The following is a 21265-nucleotide window of genomic DNA, read 5'->3' on the forward strand; positions in this document are numbered from 1 at the left end:
GGTGTTTCGCTTTGAGGTTTTCTCTCTCGAATGGGAAACGATGCAGCGCCGCATAAACGAGGGGTGGGGGAGCTGAGGCGGAGCGGCGCCGCGCGGCGCCAGTGCCTGTTACGGTAAGCGCCGGGCATCCGCCGCGAGAAGGGTGCAGCAGGGACCCAAACCTCTGCTCCTGAGGGTGCACCCCTGGGTGCAGCCCAGCGAGCTCCGACGGCCATCGGAAGGATGCTGATGGCTCGAAAATCCCAAAATACAACACGCCTGACGGGCACCACCCCTGCCTCCGGACCCCCGCCTCGACCAGGACACGGGAGCGCGGCTCCGCACCGTGATTCTGCAGGGGGAGGAGGGCGAAACCTGCCCAGAAGGAAAGTCTGGGGCTCTCCAGGAGTGGGGCCGGGTTTTCCCCCGGCGGCAGCGAGGACAAATCTCTCCCCAGGGTGGGTTTTACCCAGGGGAAACTCCACGAGGCCCGGCTACTGTTGCTGCGCCGTGCCATCCAGGAACGCAATGGGAACGCAGAGCTTGCTGCCGCGCTGGATGCCCGTGGGGCAGAGCGCGCCGGAGCATCCCCAAAAGGGATGTGGGAACTCGGGCAGCAGCACTGGGAACATCCAGGGCCGGGTTTGTGCCTCCATCCCAGCCACCAGACCCCATTCTCACGGCACAAGTCAGCCCGAGGCACGTCCGCTCGCCTCCCCGACCGGTTCCAGCCCCAAACTCTGCTCCCCAGCTCCTCGGTGGAAGCCTTCCCCCAGACAGAGCTATCTGGGGAGTAAAGGGAAAAAAGGTCCACGCGCGGCCCTCGCCCCTCGGGGTGCAGACGGCGGCACAGGCTGGCCTGGGGGTGAGGATCCGGCCCCGGCTCGCGGAGACAGCTGGCCGTCAGCTGCTGCCGCTCGCTCTCAAGTGCCCCGTTCCCATTCCCATTCCTGTTCCCGTTCCCGACGCAGAACCTGTCCTCCCCGCCCCACGCAGCTGGCCCTGCTGCAGGCGGTGACCGGGGCCGAGCCGGGCCAAACTGGAAAGCCAAAACCAAACCGAGCCGTGCAGGGTCCCCGCGCCGAGGGCCGCCGCCGGCTGCGCCAGCCGGCCCCGCTGCGGTGTGTTTCCTATTAGTGGGGAAGGCAAACGTGGAGCTGCTTTAACCCCATCCGCGTCCCATGGCCCTGGAGCTAATCCTTGGGTTTTGAAAAGCTTTTGGGTTTGTTTTTGGCACGTTTACATGGCTGCTTGCGCCCCGAAAACGCCCGTCCCCATCCCTCGCTGGGGTGTCCCCGTGACTTGCTCACGCGCACGCCCACGTCACATCACGCCTCTCCCCGAGGGCGTTCGGGAAATGCAAATAACCCCCAAAACAATGCAAATAACCCCAAAACTCCGCGAGGGATGGGCGGCCGGGCTACGAAAAGCCTCAGCACGCCGCGGGGCCTGCAGTTTCGGCCACCCCAGCGAGCCGCGGGGGCGAGCGCGAGGAGATGCCCGGCCCGGCGGCGCTGGGGACGCGGGCCGCAGTCACGGCCCCGCGAGCCCGACGCCGCCCGCGCTCCCGACGCGTTTCCTGGCCCTGCCAGGAATAGAAAGCAGGAGCCTGAGTCACCGCCCGGCCCCGTGCCCGTGCCCAGCTCGCCCCCGAAGTCCCCCAAACGCGGGGAAGCCGCGGAGATGCTCCCGCACCCGGCGGGGGCACCCGCGGGACCCGAAGGCAGCCGGGAGCCCTCGGGGTTGCACAAGTGTTGTGGGTGAAGGACAGTCCCAGTGGGGGAAAGTCCTCGGAAAAGGGAAAATAGGGGAAAAAAAAAAAAGAAAATGCGGCCACAAGGCGTTTTTTTTTTTTCTCTGCAGGCTTCCAAATTGGGGGGGGGGGGAGAAAACGCGTGGTTTTCAGGAGGAACAAGTTGGCGGGTTGAAGTTAAAGCGTTTCAGCCGAAATTTTGGCTTAGGAAAGGGGATTTAAAAATAAAATTAAAAAAAAAATAATTAAAAAAAGGGGTAGAGCAGGAGGAGGAAAGCACTCTCCCAGCAGGCCTGGAGCAGGTAGCGGGACCCAGGTTTGGTTTCCAGAGGATAAGATCAGGGATGGGACCCGCGGCCACAAACCCCATCCCCAAACGGTGCCAAGCCCAGAGCGAAGACCCCGCAGAGCCCCCCCAGCACGGGCTAAACGTTGGTTTTTAGCCCAAATCGTGGCGTTTCTCACCCACCCCACGGCTGTCGCCACCAAGCTCTCAGTGGCCACAGAGAAGCCTCTGAGCTGGTTTTGGTCCTTCCCCAGATCCTCTTCCAAGGGCGGCGCGCTAAAGAACTCAAAGAACTAAACAACTAAAACTCGTCCTAAAAAAATCCTCCCTCCTACAGGCTGTGCACCTAAGTTTTCACGGAAATGGATCTTAAAATTCCTACTGGTATTGGCAGAAGTATTACTGGGGTGATTCGCTCTAACCCAGGCCCACCCAGGATCAGAGCAGTCCCGGCCCCAAAGCCGTGAGGAACCCCGAAGAAGCGCAGGGGCAGAGGCGTCCGTCCCCAAACCCCTGGGGTCCCTGCGTCCCCACACCAGGAGATGGTCACGGGAAATCCCCAGGCTCGGACACCTCCGAGACTTCTTATTTTGGGGGGGGGCAAGCCCACAGCTGAGACCCCTCCACCTCCGCTGGTCACCCTCAGCCCCCTCGGACGGCACCATCAGCCGAAACCCCTGGCGAGCCCACCCCGCTCCTCCTGCACGCCCAGCAGCTGGGGAAATTTGGGCGCAGCACCGCCAGCACCGGCCCCTTTTGGACCCCAATTCACCTCCCTTCTGCCCCCCCCCCAAAAAAAAACAACCCTGGAGAAGCCACGCCGGCCGGCCTCAAGCATCCCTGCATCCCGCAGGGCCAAGCCCCTACCCCCAGCGCCTCCGCATCCGCTGGAAGGAAAGGAAATTTTGGGTCCCCCCCCCAAAAAAAAAGGCCCCCTCCCCGCCCCGGGGGGCCCCGACCCGGGGCAGCGCCGAGCAGGAAGGTGTTAAAAAACCCCAGCACCGACCTCAGGGGGAACCCCCGGTAAACAAGCGCGCCGCGGGCGAGTAAATAGGGTGGGCTGCTCCCCGCTCGGCTTCCTGTTTGCTTTCGCAGATCCGGGCTGCCACGGCCACCGCCGAGCACCGGCCCCGGGGTCCCCACGGCGCCTGCGAGCCCCTGGGGTGAGTGGGGTCCCCCCCCCCCCCCCCCCCGGCACCTCCTGCCCGAGCCCCGTGGAGAGGGGACAAGGACGGATGCGTCCTGTGCCATCGCTCAGCGGCCCCCCGGGGCGCTGTGACGATGGGTGGGGGGCAAAAGTGGCCCCCCCCAGGCTGGGTTTTTACCCGTGTTACCCAAGCAGCCGGGCTCTGAGCGCGTTTTCCTGCAGTTGTTGGGGAACTCCCGGCTCTCCCATCCCAATCCCACAAGCGAGCCGCGTCCTCCCCCCGTGCCTCAGTTTCCCCCTCCCCGTGCAGCTGATCTCTCCGACATGGGACCCCCCCACAGCCCCATGCACCCCAAGTCGTGGCTACATGGGGCTAACGGGACGCTGGAGCTGTGTGCCAGAGCAAACGGGGGTGTAGGGGAAGCAGCCCCCCCCCCCGGCACAGCGGGGAGGCTGACGAGAGATAAGGGCTGTAAATCCCGTAAGGTGATCGGGGTGGGGGGGCCCCGAGCTGCTTGTTTGGCTCCAAACCCTGCGCCCGCACTTAACGGAGAGGGACAAAAAGGGGAAAAAATAAAATAAAATAAAATAAAAAAGCGAGGAGGGAAAGAAAAAAAAAAAAGGAGGAAAGTGCAGCACACGCTCCACGACAACAACAACAGAACTCCAGAGAAAAAGGAGCTCGGGGAGGAGGTGGGGGGGGGCAATAAAAGGAAACCCAGTTGGGCTGGCAGGGTTTTTAAAGCGACGCCTGTTTTAAAAAAAGCAGCTGCTAATTTTAACTCTCCAGTGGAAAGAGTGAGCGGTACTTACAGGAGACAGCCTGGCTGCGGCCCTTCCACGTCCGCGGGGCGCTGGCGGCCGGGAGGAAGCGCGGGCCGGGGTGCGGGGCAGGGGGGGCCGGGGCAGGGGACGCAGCCCCCGGCCGGAGCCACGCGGCCAGGGCAGTGGTTTTGTGCGGCAGGGCTGGCTCTGCCCCCAAAGACGAGGATTTCCCCCCCAAAAAATGTTTTTCACCCCCCTTCTCCCCCCGGCGTCAGGACGCCCGCGGGTTCTGGCACCCGGAGAGGCGTCGCTCGGCGCCCCCGGAGCTGAAAGGAGACCTCAGGCTGCGGGGCTGGAGGCATCGCCCTGCCAATTCCACCTCTCCTGCGGGACGAGAAGGGCACCCGGGGGGATTGTGGCGAGACCCTACGGCTTTCCCAGCGCCCCCTGCCCCGTGCCAAGCGCGCCGGGCGAGGGGCCGCTCGTGGCTACGGCACGGTGGGATCCCAGCGGACGCAAGCCCAGGCGTCTACCAAAAACTAAACCTCCGAAATTCATAAAAAGAACGCGGCGCGACGCCCGAGCCGGACCCGGCAACCTCAGGTCTCTTCCCCGTCAGAGGGAAATCAGCCTTTCGCTGCAAAATCCCATCGAGAGAGAGAGAGAGGCAGGCTGGCACGGTCCCTGCAGCTCGTGCACGCGGTACCGGGCACGTGATTTCCTGAGCGGCGATACGACTGTCTTCAGGACACGGAGGAGTCGATTCCTTTAAGGTCACGGTCCCTAGAAGAGCTCCTGCATCAGCCGTGCTCGGGCCGAGCGAGGCTTTCCTGGTGCGCCGCAAATGGGGCCGGAGCCGGGCACACAAAATGCCTATCGACCGCGGGCACCGAGAGCTACGGGACGCGAGGACGTGGCTTCGAGGGGATAAAATCGCCCGGCGCTGGTCGCCGCACGCTTCCGAGGCTGGGTCGATAGCGCCTGTGCCATTGCTCCGCTCCTGTCGCTCGGCGAGCCGGGGGGGGGACGAGTTTCAAAGCAGCCCCCCGAAAGGTGTTTTCGGAAGCCACCTCGCCAAGAGGCGAGCTCGACGTGCCGCCGGCCGTGGAGGCGCGGGGATTGCTGAGCTGCTCCTCCCCGGCTCCAAACTCAGCGCCTGCACCACCGGCGGCACCTCCAGCCCCAAAACCGAGCGCTTGTGCTGGCGTAAAACACGCAGAGACACCGGCCCAGCCGCGTGCGCTGCCTCCAGCAGCATTTGGGGACGAATGAAGGCTTTTAGAGGGAGAACCCGCTGCTGCCCGCCGGCATCCTGAGCGGGGCAGGGGGTGCCTCAGGACCGCGGTGCTCAGGAGCCAGCCCTGTCCTCACCCAGCCCCGCGCCGTGTCCCCAGGCTCGCCACGTCGCTGTCACACGCGGCAGGACGGGGGGGGCATCGCCCGACGCTTCGCCTGCCCCCATACGGCGGGGCCCGTCCACCGCTTCACCCCGTGGATTTACGGCAGCAGGAGAGAAGTCCTTGGCCCCGACCTTGCAGGGAAATGGCCAAAGCTCTTCCCATCTCCCAGCCCCAAGCCTCCAAACAGCTCACCTGCCCCCTCTCCGGCGCTAAAAAGCCATCTCAAGCCAGCAAAAGTGCTTGCTAAGCAGGGGGAAGAGAGTCCCCTCCTTCCAGGAGCTGGGCTCAGATTATTTTTAAAATCTTTCCTTTTATTGATTGGAAGAGCAGATAGGGAACATGCATTACACGAAACCAAAGATTCCGCACAAGCGAGGGACGCGGCTTCGGCTCTGCCACAAGCTCGTTACAGCCAGCGGAGATGCAAACATTTACCGTAACAGCAATAAAGAGGCAAAGAAGGTCAGGAAGGGAGAGCGCGCAGACACCGAGCCCTTTCTGAGCCGCACCGCAACGCCCTCCCTCCGCCCTTATTTCTGGGGAAGGCGAGGGGACAAAATAACAGCGGCTTCTGCCCGCAGCTCTCGTCCAGCCGACTGCCCTGGGACAGCCTTGCCCACAAAATTCCCTGCCACGGGGGCCGGAGGCGCTGCCAGCCCCGACCCACGCCGCCGCGTGCCCAAGCGGCTGCTCCAAGGAGCGCGGCCGCGGCGCTCAGCCCCTCGGGTGCCCGCTGCAAAAAACTGGGACGTGAGCTCCCGGCGAACGCGGGGCCGGGGGGGGGGGAAGATGCTCGTCCCGTGGAAAGCAAATCTGGGAGGAAAAGGTTTTTTCGCCCTCCCCCGTACCTGCTACGCGGACTCCTGCATCTTCGGCTCCTGCCAGCCAAGGAGCTGCGGCCACCGCTCGTCAGTCAAGCTGCAAGAGAAAAAAGGGAACGGCCGTGAGGCTGAGGGGAGGGAGGCAGCGAGCAGGGCACGGCACGGCACGGGGGTCCCCTCCCGCGGTGACCCCGCAGCCGGACCGGGGGCAGCCCGCGCGGAGCCCCGGGGAAGCAGCCGAAAGCCCTGAGCCGAGGAGGCGTCGGTGCCGGGAGGTGGGAAGGGGCACGGGCTAAGGAAAAGGGGGACATGAGCAAGGTGAGAGAGATGAGTATAAGGACAGCGGGGGGAAAAAAGAAACTGAGAAGAGCCCGGGAATGAAAGCAACCATAAAATCCAAGTGATCATTAACCCAGGGCAGGGGCAAGCGGCCGCTCCGCGCGAGCAGGGCGCTGCGGCACGGCGCCGGGGCTCCGGCACCGACTTCCCCATTTCCCTGCAAAGCCTCGCGCGCGCCCGCCGAGGAACGGCACCGACCTGCAGCCCCGGGACGCTTCCCCCCCCACCCCGGGGAACGCAAGCGCGCGAGCTGGGCCAAAGGCGGCCCCGGCGGGGAACCGAACGAAGCGGCCCGGGAGGAAGCGCGGCGGCGAAGCTCATCCCACTCGTGACTCAGAGGCCGGCCGCGGAGCCGACCCACGCGGGGCAGAAAAGGGCTCGCAGCCCGCTGCTGGTCACTCATTTACCAGCTCGCTTCCCGGTGCGGCCGCCGCCGTCCTCCAGGTGACGGCAGCTCTGCCCGCGGCGGGCGAGGGGTAGCGCCGCAAGGGGAAACTGAGGCACGGCGAGGGCACGCGCGTGGGGCCGCGGTGGCGCAGCGCGCGCGCCTGCGCTCCCAGGCCGAGCTGCAGCCTCTCCCCCCCGGCGCCTGCGAACCAAGCAAGGAATTGTGCTCGGCTTTCCGGCGTCCGCGTCCTCCGCTTCGACCACAAAACCAGCCTTCCTCTCCCCGGCCGCCTCCCCCCTCCCACGGCCAGCTCATTTCCTGGCATTACAAAATTCAGCCCCAACAAAGAGGGACCCAGGAGCGCGTGGCTCGCACCGGGGCTGCGCCCGCCCCGGCCCCCCCCCCCCAGAAATAAAGGGGGAGCTGTGGACAGAAGGATGTGGACGGAGGGGTCCTGGGGAGACCCCGCAGCAGCTCCCGGCCACGTCTTTGTCCCCACGCCACGCAGGACGGGGCCCTGCGGACAGATCGGCCGCAGGATTGCCAGCCGCAGGACAGACGGACGAGTCTGGATCCTTCACCTCTGCAACGGGAGAGCACCGGGGACGGGGGTGCCGAGTTCAGCCTCTCCCCCTGCTGCACCTGCTGTATCGAAAGAGCTACCGGCCCGACCAACCTGGGGGCCGAGCACGACCCCCGGGGGCCACCCCTCGCTTTCTGTTACCAAAAAGAGCCGTGTCCTGCCACGCCGGGCGGCAGGACGGACAGACAGACGACCAGCGGGAGCTTCGCCCTGCCCTTTCGACCCGCGCATCTCCTTTCCGCCTCATTTCAGCTGCCGTCCCCGGGGGGGCCCCGGGGCCGCTGCCGCCCTCGAAGCTCGCCGCCCGGCCGGGTGTCACCGCAGCAGAGCCAGGCGTCACCCACAGACCGGGAGGGTGTGGGTGGGGGGCACCAGCGGGACCACGGCACCACCCTCGCCCCGGGGGCTGCGCCCAAGCCCCGACACCGGGCTGCGAGGCGTCCCCGTCCCCATCCCGCCCCGGGCGTGCGCACCGAGCCCCCCCTTCCCAGGGGTTTTCTCCTTCCCCCGGCCCCCCGGCGAGGCTCGAGGCGCCGCCGCCTTGCAGAGCCCCGTGCTCCGGGCGGCGAGCTGGGTGGAGGACGTGCGAACGCGGGGATCGGGCTCTGCGCTGCCGCTTTCGGCTGCCGGCCGGCCCCTGCCTGCAAAAAGAACCGAGGAGGAGAGCGCATCGAGCCCCCGCGGGGACCCCGCGTGCGCCCACCGGAGCCTGGAGCCGTGCCCGTGTGCCAGCACCTGTGTCACTAGCACAGGCGGCAGCACCGGCGCTTGGCCACTGTCCCCAAATGGTGGCAAAAAGTTTTTTTTTTCCCCCCTGGGGGAAAAAGGTATTGGGTGTTCCGAATTGTGTGTCAAGCTGGAAAAAAAAAAAAAAACACAAAAACAAACATACGGGAGCGACGGAGGCAGCACAGGGCAGCGAATTCCCTTTTCGAAGTGAAACGAGGGGAGGAAAAGGGGGAAAGGGAAGGCGATCTTTTGGTGCGGCCGTGCAGAAGTGCTGACCGGGCAAAAAACAAAACAAAACAAAAAAAAAAAACCACGTTCCTGTTCGGAAGCCCGAGCTTCGGTTTCGCCCCGCGTGGCGCGGGCAGCAGGAGCACAGGGCTGCGGCACGGCGCTGCCGCCCCGGCCTCCCGGCAGGATCGGTCCCGCGCCGCCGCTGGAAGGCAGCCCGAGGCGAAACGAGGCGAAATGGGGCGAAACGAGGCGAAATGGGGCAAAACGAGGCGAAATGGGGCAAAACGAGGCGAAATGGGGCAAAACGAGCCTCGCCGCCCCGGCAGCCTCGCGCCGTAGCTCTTATCCCCGAGGGCCTGCTGGAGGAGGGTGGCCGGGACAACCTTCCTCGCCCGGCGCAGGGAGGGGGCTGGAAGGCGCTAAATCCCACAAACGAGGCCCCAGCCCCGTCGTTAGATCAATCCCGAGCTAATTAAGCTGCCGCCGCCGCACGCCGCCGCAGGAAAGCCCCGCCACGGCCGGCTCCTCGCGGGGCGCCCGCGTCCCTGGGGCCACCCGGTGCCACCGCGGGGATGGCAGAGAACTGGGGGGGGGAAAGGCAGGGGGGCAGTGGGAAGGGGGGGGGGGCGTGGGGCATTTTTGCCCCCCCCCTTGGGGCTTCTCCATGCCAAGGGGCCAAGACGGAGGCGCAGATTGCGGAGAGGAAGAGCGGCCCGACCGCAATCTCTCCTTCCCTTTTTTCACGTTTCCTCTAGCAACGGGCCGGGGCCGCAAACATTTGGGCTCCAAACCCAAACTTCCCCCTGGGCCGCCGGCCGATCCCACTCGCCGTCCCCCCCCTCCCCACATCGGGGGCTCGCGGAGCCGTCCCCGAACCTTCTGCCATTTCTCCAGGCCCACGAAACTGCTCCAGCCCCTCGGGCGCCGTCGCCCTGCCTCCAGCCCGCAGCAGAAAAGAAATTAAAAAAAAAAAAAAATTAAAAAAGAAATTAAACCCGAGGAGCCCGCAGGGAAACGGGGATGGGAGAGCGGCGGGGAGAAGGCGCGAGGGACACGGCCTGCGGGGCCACGAGGACGTCAGCTGGGTGGGACGGGGACAGCACGGGGACAAACCACGGCCCAGGTGCGCCCAGGGCACCTCCACGCGGTGCCGAAGGCGCCCCCCCCCCCCCCCGGTGCTCCCCCAGCTCAGGGACGGAGCAGGGCAGCTTCCAGCTCCGGGAAGCGATCACCGAACCCCGGAGCCGTCTCCGGGCTCCCGGAGAGGTCGCCGAGCGCGTGGCACGGCCGGGGGACGCGGAGGGGGTGCCCGGGGGGGGTGGTGGTGGTGGCGGGGGGGGGCGGTGCGCCCGTGCGACCGTTGCAGCCGCCGAGTTTCGCTCTCGCCAGCTGAGTTCCCCCTTGGGCGGCGGAGATGCAGAAGCGAAACCTGCAGCTGGATGGACGCGGGCGGGCGGGGGCGGCGGGGCGAGAGGCAGCGGCGTGGGTCCCGGAGCACCCCGGGGTGCCGTGGCCGGGACGGGGATGCCGGGGTGGTGGTGGGGGGGGGGGGGACGACACATGTGGGACGAGAGGTGGGCTCCCCGGCGGCTCGCTGCGCTCACCCTGCTCCTGCTCCCCCCGGCACAGCTGGGCTGCGCCCCGCACAGCTGGCGGGGGCAGGAACGCCCCTCGGTACCCGGGGGGGGGCTGCACCTGGGGTGGCCCCGTTAGCCCAGCCCTCCCCGAAAGCCCTCCTGGTGGCGACACCGCCCCAGGGCATCCCCGGGCACCCGCCGAGGCTGCAGGCAGGGACCCGCACGGGGTGGTCCCGCGGCCTCGGTCCTCCCAGAGCAGGGAAACTGAGGCACGGGGCGGGCCACAGGCGAACAGCAGGGCTGGAAACGCGACCTCCCCCCCCCTCTGCAGCCTCTCTGTCCCACCCCACAGCACCACCCCAGCCCCTGAAACAGCCCCGAACCACATCAGGACATCCAGGGTGAGGAGGGGAGAGGGGGCTCCTGCGCACAAACCCAAACAGGGGCGCCCCGTACCCCACGTGCTCAGCCTCTGCCCTCGCCCCGCGCCGCCTCGGGCCACGATGCCACCTGCTGGCACCATCCCGGGGGGCCCCCGGGCACCCACGCACCCCGTCACGGGCGGCACCTTCCCCTTCCCGCACCCTTCGCTCCCAAAGCACCGAGCAGCTCCCCGGGAAGGCCGCCCCGCAGAGGTTTCGGGGGTCGGGATTGGGGTTTTCCCATCTCCCACGCCAGGACCTCGGCTGCCCGAGGGAGGGATGTGGGGAAACGCGGCTTCCACCTGCAGGGTTTAACCCGCAAGACCGGCGAAAAGCCTCGGAAAGGCTCCCCACAAATCAGAGCCTCCAGATTTCGGCAGCTGAAAGCACGCCGCTCCCCCCAAAAGCGGCTGCCCCCCCCCCCCCCCCAAAAAAAAAAACCCACAGCTCAGCACCTGCTCCACCAGACACCGGCACAGGCAAAAGGGCGCCAGGTGCCCAGGTCCCATCGCAGCAGCCACTGCTTCAGTTTTTGATTTTTTACTGATTTTTTTTTTTACTGATTTTTTCACCCAGGTACCGGCAACCCGGGCTGGCTGAGGAGCCCACGGGGCTCAGCAAAGTCCCGGCACCGCTCTGCCCCCTCCGCATTTCCAACTCCAGCTCCCGCGGGCGGCTCTGAGGCACGTCCCCAGCAGCGGGGGCACCCTTGGCCATCCTGCCCCTGCGCAGCCCCTCTGCGACCGCTCCCCTCCGGCCTAAAACCCCGCACCCGATGCCGGGGACGCGAGCCCACCGCGGGTACGGCCGCGAGAAAATCGCCTCCGAGCTTTTTTTCTGCGGGAAGAGGGAGGGAGGGAGGGGGAAGAGGTGCCGGGACCGCTCGCACGGCGCCGGCCGGCCAGGAGCTCGCTGCACCACGAGCCACGGTGGTGCTGGAGGTGCCGCGTGGTCCTGCGCCCGCGCCAGCACCGCGGGGACGGGCGGGTGGCAGCGCAAAGGACCCTGTCCAAAATGCCCCCAAGTGAGCCAGGGTGCCAGGAAACGCATCCACGCACCGGGGGACGCATCCACGGGGCACGGATTCACGCACCGGGCACCATCCATGCACCAGGCACCATCCACAGGGCACGGATCCACGTACCAGGGCATGGATCCACGCACCGGGCACCATCCACGCACCAGGGGACGCATCCACTGGGCACGGATCCAGGCACCGGGCCCCAGCCGTGCACCACGGCACGCACCCGCGGGGCACGGATCCCTGCACCAGGCACCGTCCCCGCACCGCGGCACGCACCCGCGGGGCACAGGCTACTGGGGCCGGGCTCCTTCCAGCTCTCAGCCCTTCCCCACGCATGGGCCGAGCCCCGGGTGACCCCGCGCCCGCCAGCACCGCTCGGCACGGCCCCGGCTCATCGGGTCCAAACTCCAGGGCCACCGGGTGAGGCGGGGCGAGCGGCCGGCCGGGGCGGCGTGCCGGCACGTACCGGAGACGGCGGCGGGAGGGAGGATGGGGAAAAAAGGAGGATAATTAGGAGCCCGGACCCCTCGCCACCCGCATTCGGCTGTCGCCTGAGTCAGCAGCAGCAGCCGCCGGCCCCCCCGGGAGGTTTTGCACGGCCGCAGCCTCCCCGGGCGGCTCAGCCCTGCTCTCCCTATGGAAACCAAACAAACACGCTCGCCCGAGCCCCGACAAACACGGCAGGGCGTACGGCACCCTCCGGCCGCAGCGGGGGAGCTGGGAGGGGGCCAACGCCTGCGGTGGTCCCCCGACACCTCGCAAACCGGGGGGAGGACGGAGGCAGGGTGGGCACGAGCCGTGCGCGGGGACCCCCCGCACGCTCCCCGGGGCTGGAAAATCCCAGCTCAGCTCCACGCTGGGAGCCGAGAGGGGTTTTTAAACCTGCTCGCACACGGGAGGGAAAAATTCTTCGTTGAGCCTGCGGTCGGGCGCGGGATGCCTCGGAGGGGCGCACCTAACGCTGGCTCGCGCTCCGGACCCTGCTCGTCCCCCCAAAACATAGCGGGAGCATCCAAAAACCAGCCAGGAAAAACTGGGGGCCAAGCAGCTGCCCCCAAGCGGAGAAGGAAACCAGCCCCAGGGGTACCCGCGCCGCGGGTCCAAACCCCCAAATGGCTCTCGGGTTCCCCAGGGCACGGCGGGGCCGGCGAGCCTCCGCGTCCGCTCTACGGGCTGAGGACGAATTCCCACCGGGGTTTCAGCACCTCCATCCCACGCCCACCCCAACGGCAGCTCCCGGCCTCCACCTGCTTCTTCCCCGGGCTGGAAATCCTCTCTTTGAAGGCAGGATCACGACGCCGCTCGCCGTCGAGGTGCGGCGCAACGCTGGCGCGCTCGGCGCCGTTGTCGCCGGCTCCCACACCGCCCCCGCCACGAGGGGAAAGCAGAAGGGGGATTTTTGTGGGCACCTACGGAGCAAAGAGAAGATCTCACTGGGTAATTTGGTTAACCAGCCAACCCAGCAGCACGGATCCATAGGAAACGGGGCTCGGCTGCCCCCCTCGGCCCCTCCAGGCACCCAAACACAGCCCCCAGAGCCGCGGGAGCTCGGCCACGGCAGCACTGGGCACCCAAAAATCGTCCTCTGTGGCCTCTGGTCACAGCTGGAAGGTCTCTGGCACAAAGCTCGGCTTCACAGCACGGCACCCTCGCTGCTTTTTCCCCCCCTTAAAGCCCCAGCTCCGAAGTCCTGTAATTTAAAGCGAAAATCACAGCTTTCCGATTTAAAAGGGAGGGAGAGAAAAAGCTCCCCGGCCCAGGAGCCAATTAAAACAAGTGGAAAGCGGTTTGCTTTGTAATCTCGGGGTGTTTTTTTTTTTTTGTAGCTAATCTCCCCGTTGGAACGGGCAGGCGGGTTCGTCTGCTGCAGCACGCGCCACGCCGCCCCGGCCAGGCCCGTGGCTTGAGCCCTCGCTCTTCCCCTCCGGCCCTCTCTGCTCGCAATTATCCCGAGTTTTTTCTCAGAATTACTGTGTGAGGCTAGAGGCACAACACCAGGGCGGCTGGAAACTTTTCAGCAGGGGATTTTGCTCTCTTGCCGCCTCTCCGTTTTATGAAGAAGGGAGTTTTGTACTTTAAAAATACTCTTCTCGCTTTGAGTTTTCCCTGCTCGGCACGGGAAGGCTCAGAGGGAGGAGGAACCCCCCCCCCTCCCCGGCCCTCTCCGCTCCCTCCTTCGTGGGAGAAAAACGCGATCCTGCTCCTAACCCGGCTGCAAACCGCGCCGCAAAGGCAGCTCCCAGGAACTGCAGGAAAATGGAAAGTTTTAGGAGTGCAAAGGCCCAGAAACACCCGGGGACTGCACGAAAATGGAAAGTTTTAGGAGTGCGAAGGATCAGAAACACCCAGGAATGGGATTTGCCTTCTTTTTCCAGCCCCGGACCCGGCAGCATCTCACCCCGGACGCCCGGAGGCATCCATCCGCTGCCCCCAGCACGGCGGTGGGGCAAAGCTGCCCGCGAATCCCAGCCGGGTTGCATTTGCCCTATTTCTTTATCGGCCTGGAAACCGCGCTGCTTTCCCAGCTGCAGAGGCAGCTCCGTTCCCAAGAACCGCCGAAAAGCCGCGACCTCTTTCCAGGACCGTGCAGCACGCGGTGGCAGGGAGCCAGCGCGACGCAGAGCGCAGGAAAAGGGGGAGCGAGGCGCCCGTGGGACCCCGCGGAAATCAGCTGGCGAGGGGCACCGCAGCGGCACGGGCGGCCACACGGGCGCACGAAGCCCATCCCATCACCCGCACGCCGGGAATTTCAGCGTTTGGGGTTCCCCGCGGAGACCCCGTTAAGCCGGGCGGTGCCGGACCCCTCTCGCCGCTCCCGCGGCGCCCCGCAAGCACGAGCTGCAAAACGGGCGAAGGAACGCCACGGCGGGCGTCGTGCCCGAACCACCGGCTTATTCTCGTGATTTTTAGGGCTTTTTGCTTTCCGTCGAGGTGAGACAAGGGACCTCGGCTTGGCTGGTGGGGACGAGGACGCGCGGACACGGTGCCCTCGGGATCCACCAGCAGCAGAGGTCGGGCAGGAAGGCGGTGGCAGAGGCGGCGACGTTTCAGCCACCGAAGCTCCTCTCCAGGGCCACGTTCCTCAAACTCCAGGCCAAAACGAGAAGCAGGGAGAGAAAGAAATCCCACCAAATGTTTGTTGTTTTTTTTTGGGGGGGCGGGGGGGGAAATAAAAAAATAAATAAATTAAGCCAGGAGCCCTCTCCCTCGCCGCAATGGTTTTTCATTTTCAACCAGATAAAACTGAGCCTAAACTCTGACTGCTCGCTTATCCCTTTTATGCTCGCTTCCTTGTTTGCATGCGCATGTGGGAATGTGTGGGTGTGTGGTTTTTGTTTTGCTTTCTGCAATCGCTCTGCAGACCATCTCCCGGTGCCTTGCAGATCGCAGCTCCCTCAGCCCCGCTCCATCATCCGCCCGGGCGCGCTTTCCGCCCCTCTGCCTGCGGACCTCTGCTCTTCTCCCTCTGCTCTTCTCCCTCTGCTCTTCTCCCTCTGCTCTTCTCCCTCCCGGCGCAGCTCCCGGACCCCAGCTCGGAGCATTTCGGGGACGGGACACGGGGAGGAGGGACGGAGCAGGGACGGAGCAGCAGGCACCGGCCCCAGACTCCCCGCGGGAAGGCGGCTGCTCCCCCCGGGGAAGGAATCCGCCCTGTGGCACACGCTTGCCCGATGCCCTATTTAAGGCTCGGAGCAAGGGGAAGGGCTTGGGGGCACATCCGAAGCAGCGAGCCGTCCGTGGCACCGCTGGCGAGCTCGCTCACACCTCTCCCTTTGAGCCCAGGTCCGCTGCAGCCCCCCAAAAACACCCCCCGGGAGCACCCAGCCTCGACCAAACCAAACTCCAGGCGCGTTTCACATCACGGCACCGCGACGGCACGGGGAGCGACGGAGGGGGTGACAAAGAATTGAGACAGCCACGATGACGCCCCGCAGCGAGAACACGGGGACAGGGGGTGCCCCCGTGCCGCTCGCATCCCTCCTTGCCCCCCCCCAAACCCCAGAGGGGCGCTTTCGGCCCCGGCCGTGCCGCCCCGGCTCCACCAAATAACGCCCCGAGCAGCTCGAAGCCCTAACTGGATAACGAGCTCCACACGAGAGCCTAATGAAGGATTAGCAAAAGGCAGTTTAAAGAGATTAAGGCTGGGCGCAGCAGCGAGACGGCTGGGGGGTTTTATGGGTGAGGGTTCTTCCAAGCCCCAAATTTCAGCCCCTGCAAAAGGCGGCCTCCACCAGGGGCTGCGGATTCGGGGTGGCTTTTAGGGGCTGAGGCTCGCGAGAGGGGGACGGGGGGCTGCAGAAGGACGGCGGCGCACCGAAATCACGAGTGGCGTCGCAAAGCCCTGCCCAAGGCGCCCTAAAACGGAGCCGGTGGCTCCCTTGATCTCTCCCCTCCCACACCCAGCCCTTCCATCTGCATCCCAGCTGCGCGCCGCGATGCTCCGGCCCCGGCCGTAATGACTGCTGATGTTATCCGCCCGAGCCTTCCAAGGAGCCCCAGGGAAGCAGGTACTCAGCCCTCATTCAGGGAAAGTTATTAATATTAATTTCTTGGCTCTGCGCAAACGGAGCGAGGAGTCAGCCCTCGCCTCAAAGAGCTCGGCGCGACTGCCAGCACCGCGCGCTCGCAAAGGTCAGGAGTCCGCCTCGTCCGAAAGCAAGGCACCGCGCTTCCAAAATAGAAAGCAGCAGCGCGCTGGGGGTTGCTCTTTGTTTGTTTTGCCCGGCGCATTTCTCCTACGACCACAAACACCAGAAACTTTCGGCTCCCAAGAAGCGGCCGCCCGACGGCCTCGTGCGCGCGCGCACGCCAACGAAGCCAGGAGCCGGGGCTTTGGGGCACGTGCCCGAACGGCGGCGATGCCCCGAAATGGAAAAGGGTGGAAATAAAAAAAAAAAAAAAAAAAAAAAAGGGGGCCGCGTCCCGGCAGCCGGGGCCACCTCTCGAAGCCAGCCCGAAATTGCGGGCGAGCCGCCGAACCGAGGCGCCCAGGAGGGATCTGGGGAGGGCCGGCAGGGGATCGGACAAACATCCCCGTCGGGGCCTACCAAAACAAATCAAACGAAGATGTTTGGAGCGGCTCCAGCTGTTTACTGGTGACGCAGGCGGAGGTATAAATAATTAGCCGGCCGGGATTCTGCTCGCAGGCTCCTCGCCCTTATCTAATCGCATCTCGCGGCGACGCGGCCCCGTCCCCTCCCTGCCCGAAACGGTTCGAGAAAACCAGATGCGAAACGCAGTAAAAAAAAAAAAAAAAAAACCAGCACGGCGACCACCGGTTAAAACCAGTGATCCCATTACACGCTGGATGCTCGGCCCCGAGCGGCCGGGGCTCCAATCCCACCCTCTGAGTAAGAGGGAGGATTTTTCCCCAGCGGGAGCCCTGCCCGCGGGCCGCATCCGGCCCCGCAGCCCTCGCGCCCTGCCCGTGCCAGCCCCGCTTGGGCGAAACGGGGCCCGGGGACGGTGACAGCGCTCCGAACACCCCCGCCAGCACCCCGCTCCTGCGCCCGGCCACCGTGGAGGGCGAGGAGGCGCTCGGACGCCGCCGCTCCCCAAAAGCAACCCACCCGCCGCGGCTTCGGCACCACGCGGCGACGGCACCCGCGCTGCGGGAAGGCGCCCGGCAATCCGATTTTGGCGATTTTGACAGCTCGGGCTGACCCGAGCCGATCCCCTCCGGGCCTCGGCGGGGTTCAAGGGGTGGGGAGAAGCCGGCAGCCCCCTGCCCCGATGCCCCCGCCCCACCCCGGCCCCCCGAGGATGCCCCAAAGCCGCCGCCCGCCGCGCGGCCGGAGAACCGAACCCAGCGTTGGAAACTTACTGAGGAAATTGGGCGCCCAGCTCCACCAGGCTGCTTGTCCTACTGGTGGGAAAGTCTATAAATCTCTAATAAAGAAAAAAAAAAAGAAAGAAAGAAAGAAAAAAAAAAAATAAAATCCCCTCCCATTTTATTCCTCCCCCCCCCACCCCCCACCCTTCCCCAGGATTGCGAAACCGAGAGGGCAGCCGGGGCTTGGATCTGCAGCATTGCTGAGTTCCTACGGAGTCTGGGCTTCCTGCCACCAGCAACAGCGGCTCTGGGGGTGTGGAAAAAGGGAGGAAAAAAAAAAAAAACGGGGGAAAAAAAAAAAAAAAAGTCCTGTTTATTTTGGGGGATGAGAGAGAAAACTTGCAATGCGCAAGCCGTGGGGAGGCGGGGAGCGCGGCTCTGTTCCTGCAGCCGCGGCGCGCTTCGGGACGGGAAGGTTTGTGCTCCCTCCGTGAGGGTCCCCCCTATGGGGTCGCCGCCACGTCCCCCTTTTTCCAGCTCCGGCACGGCCACGGAGCTCGGCCAAGGGCACCCCGACCAGGTCACGGCCACCCCGCGGTGCTCGGGGGCACCCAAAGGTGCCGAGGGCGGCTCTGCCCCGCGGCGGCGGCGGGAATTACCGGGGACAGGCTGGCAGAAAAGCCTGACCCAGATTCCCCTCCAGCCTGATCCCTCGGTGAAGTCATAATCCTCGGAGGGCTTCTGGTCCTTTTTTTTTTTTTAAATACATCCCTGAGAGTTGCCAGGGAAACGGCGGTGATGCTATAATTTCAGCATTATAGACTTCAGCGCGAGAACGGCGGGGAGAAGAAGGCTGAAATATGGACGAGCTGCGCCGGGGATGCTTTTAGGGGAAAAAAGCAAGCAGCCCGCCGCAGGGGCAGGCGGAGAGGTCCAGGCGCGGGCGGGAGGGTGCCCACCCTTGGGTGCCGTTGGGGCAGCAGCGGGGGAGCTGACGACCCCGTAGGGCTCAGGAGGGTGGCGGAGGCTCCCCAGAGCAGGGCAGGCTGCGGGGTCCCGAGGCCCCAACGCCCTGTTTTGGGGCAGCCCCACCTCCGTCCAGCGCTGCAGCACCCAGTGGGTGCCAAAAGCAGCTGGGTTTTGCCAGGAAGAGAGGCCGGGCCTTTCTGGTTCCGTTTACCACCGCCTCTCCTCCTTGCAGCAGGGTCACGGGTGGCATCCCATCCCATCCCATCCCATCCCATCCCATCCCATCCCCATCCCACCCCATCCCCATCAGGACTCGAGACGCCAGCTCGCCCAAGGGCAAACCCAGCTCCCCACTTCTGTGGGGTCGGGAGACACCTCTGGGTGCTCTCGGCTCCAAGCTTGGGGATTTGGGCCCCAAACAACCCCTTGGGCAGGTGCCGGCGAGCTGTAGGGTGGGAGGTGACCTGCAACCAGCCGGGAACCGAGCCGGTGCCAGGAGGGCTTCAGCACCCAAACGCCAGGAGCCTGAAGCCCCCGCTGCCACGCAGGGATGGGAAAATCAAACCGATTTAAACCACGTTTCCATCTCCCCTCCCGCGCCCCTTCCAACCCCAGCGCCGGGCACTGAAGCGGCACCGGCGGTGATGCAAACTTTCCGAAAAGGCTCACAAATAAAAATACGGTGACACACAAACAGCTCCGCGCGAACGCCGCCCAACGGCCCATGACCCGTGGGCTGCCTGCGCTGCGAGGGCTCGCGGGTCCCAGAGGAAGCCCGAAAGCCCCGGGGACGCCGCGCCCCGCGCGCCCCACGCCGCGCTCGCCCACGCGGGGAGGCGAGGACGAGGCGCCCTGCTCTGGTGCGCAGCACCCGGCACTGTGCTGGCACCCAGGAGCCGGCCCCGGTCCCGTGCCAGAGCCGGGGTGGCCGGGTGCCGCCCAGCGAGGGGCTCGAGGTCCTGGGCACGGAGACCCGGGGGTCCCACACGTTGATAAAAAATCACCCCTGGATAAAAAATCACGGCCTGTTGGGGCAGAAATGTGGCCAGGGCGCAGGGCAGCTGGTGGCGCGCAGCAGTGACGGGACGCTCTGCAAAAATCCTGCTCTTGGTGAGCAGCCTCAGGATGGGGGCAGAGCCCCCGAAAGGGGCGTACGGCCTCCGGGAGGAACCGCTTTGTTCCAGTCCCCAAACGGGAACCAAACCCCAAAGCCGCCAGCCCTCGCGGCTGACCCGGCAGCCCCTGAGCCACCGGGGTTGCTTTGAGCAGTGACCCGAGCTCCGTATTTAGCCCCGGAGGTATTCATCTCAGCCAGGCTAAAAACAAATCTGCATTTGCATCACAAAAAGACCCCCATTTGCTCTGTACATGTGTAGCATCGCCTCGAGAACGCATGCAAAGCAGCCTTCCTCCCTTGCCAAGCAGAAGGCGCTGAAGGTCACGCGAGCGGATGCCGAGCTCGCCGGGCCTGCTCCTCGCTGCTGGAAAGGACGAGGCAAGAACGTCCTCCCTCGCGGGGAGCCTCTCCCGACCTTCCCAGTCACAAGCGCAGCCGGAGCAGAGCTCTTTGCCGGCCAGCGACGCACAAAATGCTGCTCGATAAATACACGGCCGCTCCTGGCCTCGGGGACGGCAAGGACCAGAGGGGCTGTCAACGCTCCTCGCCCCTTCGACCTCTCCTCCTTGCTCCCGGAGCCAGCCTCGTCCTTGAGGCACCAAACCCGGTCCCCGCAGGGCACGGCGCAGGGCTGCTCGCCCCGAGCACCTCTCCGAGGCACGAGGGCGAGCCGGTGGAGGCGAAGGCAGCTCCCGCATGAGGATGAGGACGGTGCCGCCCATCCCAGCGCTCACCCGCGGCCACACGGGCTGGCGGCCGGGCCCCAGCACGTCGCTGTTTCGGGACCAAGTCCCTCGGCGAGCCCGCACCGCACGTGCTGCTCCCAACGCCCTTCTCCCTGGCGGCGCGGGGACCTCGCCGTCCCCACGGTCCGCCGAAAACCCGGCCGCGCAAACCCGGGCGCAAGGCGAGCGTGCGGGGAGCGCGCCAAGCCCCCGAGGCACCGGCACCGCCCCAGAAGACAGATGCCTCTCTCCCCCCTGCAGTAAAATGCCAGCTATATCGAGAGGATTGATGAAGGGAGCAAGAAGCAGCATACCAGCCACCAGCTGCCGCGGGAAGAGGCTTGGCTGCCTTCGCCACCGGCATCCTGCTCCAACCATTTGTTCTGCTTCTATTTTAAAAAGCGCAGGGGCTCGGCGCTCCGCGTCTCCCAGCCTCCCCACCGCCGAGGGAGGCGGCGGATTTCTGCGAAGCCAAGAGGCAGCGACGGCTCCGCGAGCGATCTTGGCAGCGGCTCCGCGCGGGGCCGGGGATATTTTGGAGCGAGCGAGCGGAGAGGTGCTAGTTTTCCCCGCGGCGTGTCGCGGGCGCGTGGGAAGGGCGGCCGCGCTGAGGCAGGGAAGGTTGGGGACCGCTCCGTGATTGATCGGTGCCTCAAACCCAGGAGCTGGGGCTCCTCCAGCTCGCTGCTAGCTGAGTTGGTGCCCAAAAGCAGAGGTTGGGGTCGGCGAGGAGCACCCCGCGAGCTGGAGGTGACCGGAGGGGAGCCCGGCACGGCGCCGTGCCCCTCGCCGGCACACCGGAGCGGAGCGCGAGGTGCCTGGGCTCTGCCCCCTCGCCTTTGTCTCCTCGCTACCTGCGCACGCTCGCCTCCAGCACGGACTTTTCTCAAGGGCAGGGACCTTCCCCGGGGAGCCCTCGGCGCGCTCCTGGGAAGGAAGAAGGTGCAAGTGATGGATTTTTAACAACCCGCCCCATTTCAGCCGCTCGAACCCGCTGTCCGGCACCGGGATCACAGCTCACGCGGCGACGCGGACCCAAAGGGTGCCCCGGGTGTCAAAAAGTTCGCAGCCACCAGCAGGCAGGACGGGCACGACGCACGGCAGCGGGCAGAGCATCGCCGATTCCCCCAGGGTTACGCAGACACACGCTCCTCCTCTGCCCCGCAAAACGCTCCCGGGGCAGGATCCGTGCCCGGCTCCGTGCCGCGGCACGGCAATCGGAGCCCTGCGCTGGGAC

At 65.7% G+C, this 21265-nt stretch overlaps 1 protein-coding gene across 12 annotated transcripts in view; it reads right to left on the minus strand.

Annotated features, from left to right (window-relative positions):
• MEF2D (myocyte enhancer factor 2D) overlaps positions 1-21265 on the minus strand; it is a 59091-nt gene that overhangs the window by 30848 nt on the left and 6978 nt on the right. For 8 of the 12 annotated variants that reach the window (XM_083813122.1, XM_083813124.1, XM_083813121.1 and 5 more), the window contains one exon: positions 6179-6248. The gene's annotated coding sequence lies outside the window, so the exon portion shown is untranslated. Of the gene's footprint in view, positions 1-6178; positions 6249-6897; positions 7576-12691; positions 17189-17268; positions 17507-21265 lie in introns of those variants that run through there. The other 4 variants (XM_083813119.1, XM_083813126.1, XM_083813128.1 and 1 more) reach the window with 3 other exon arrangements.

Source organism: Anser anser, assembly GCF_964211835.1.
Source record: "Anser anser genome assembly, chromosome: 28".
NCBI classification, from domain to species: domain Eukaryota; kingdom Metazoa; phylum Chordata; class Aves; order Anseriformes; family Anatidae; genus Anser; species Anser anser.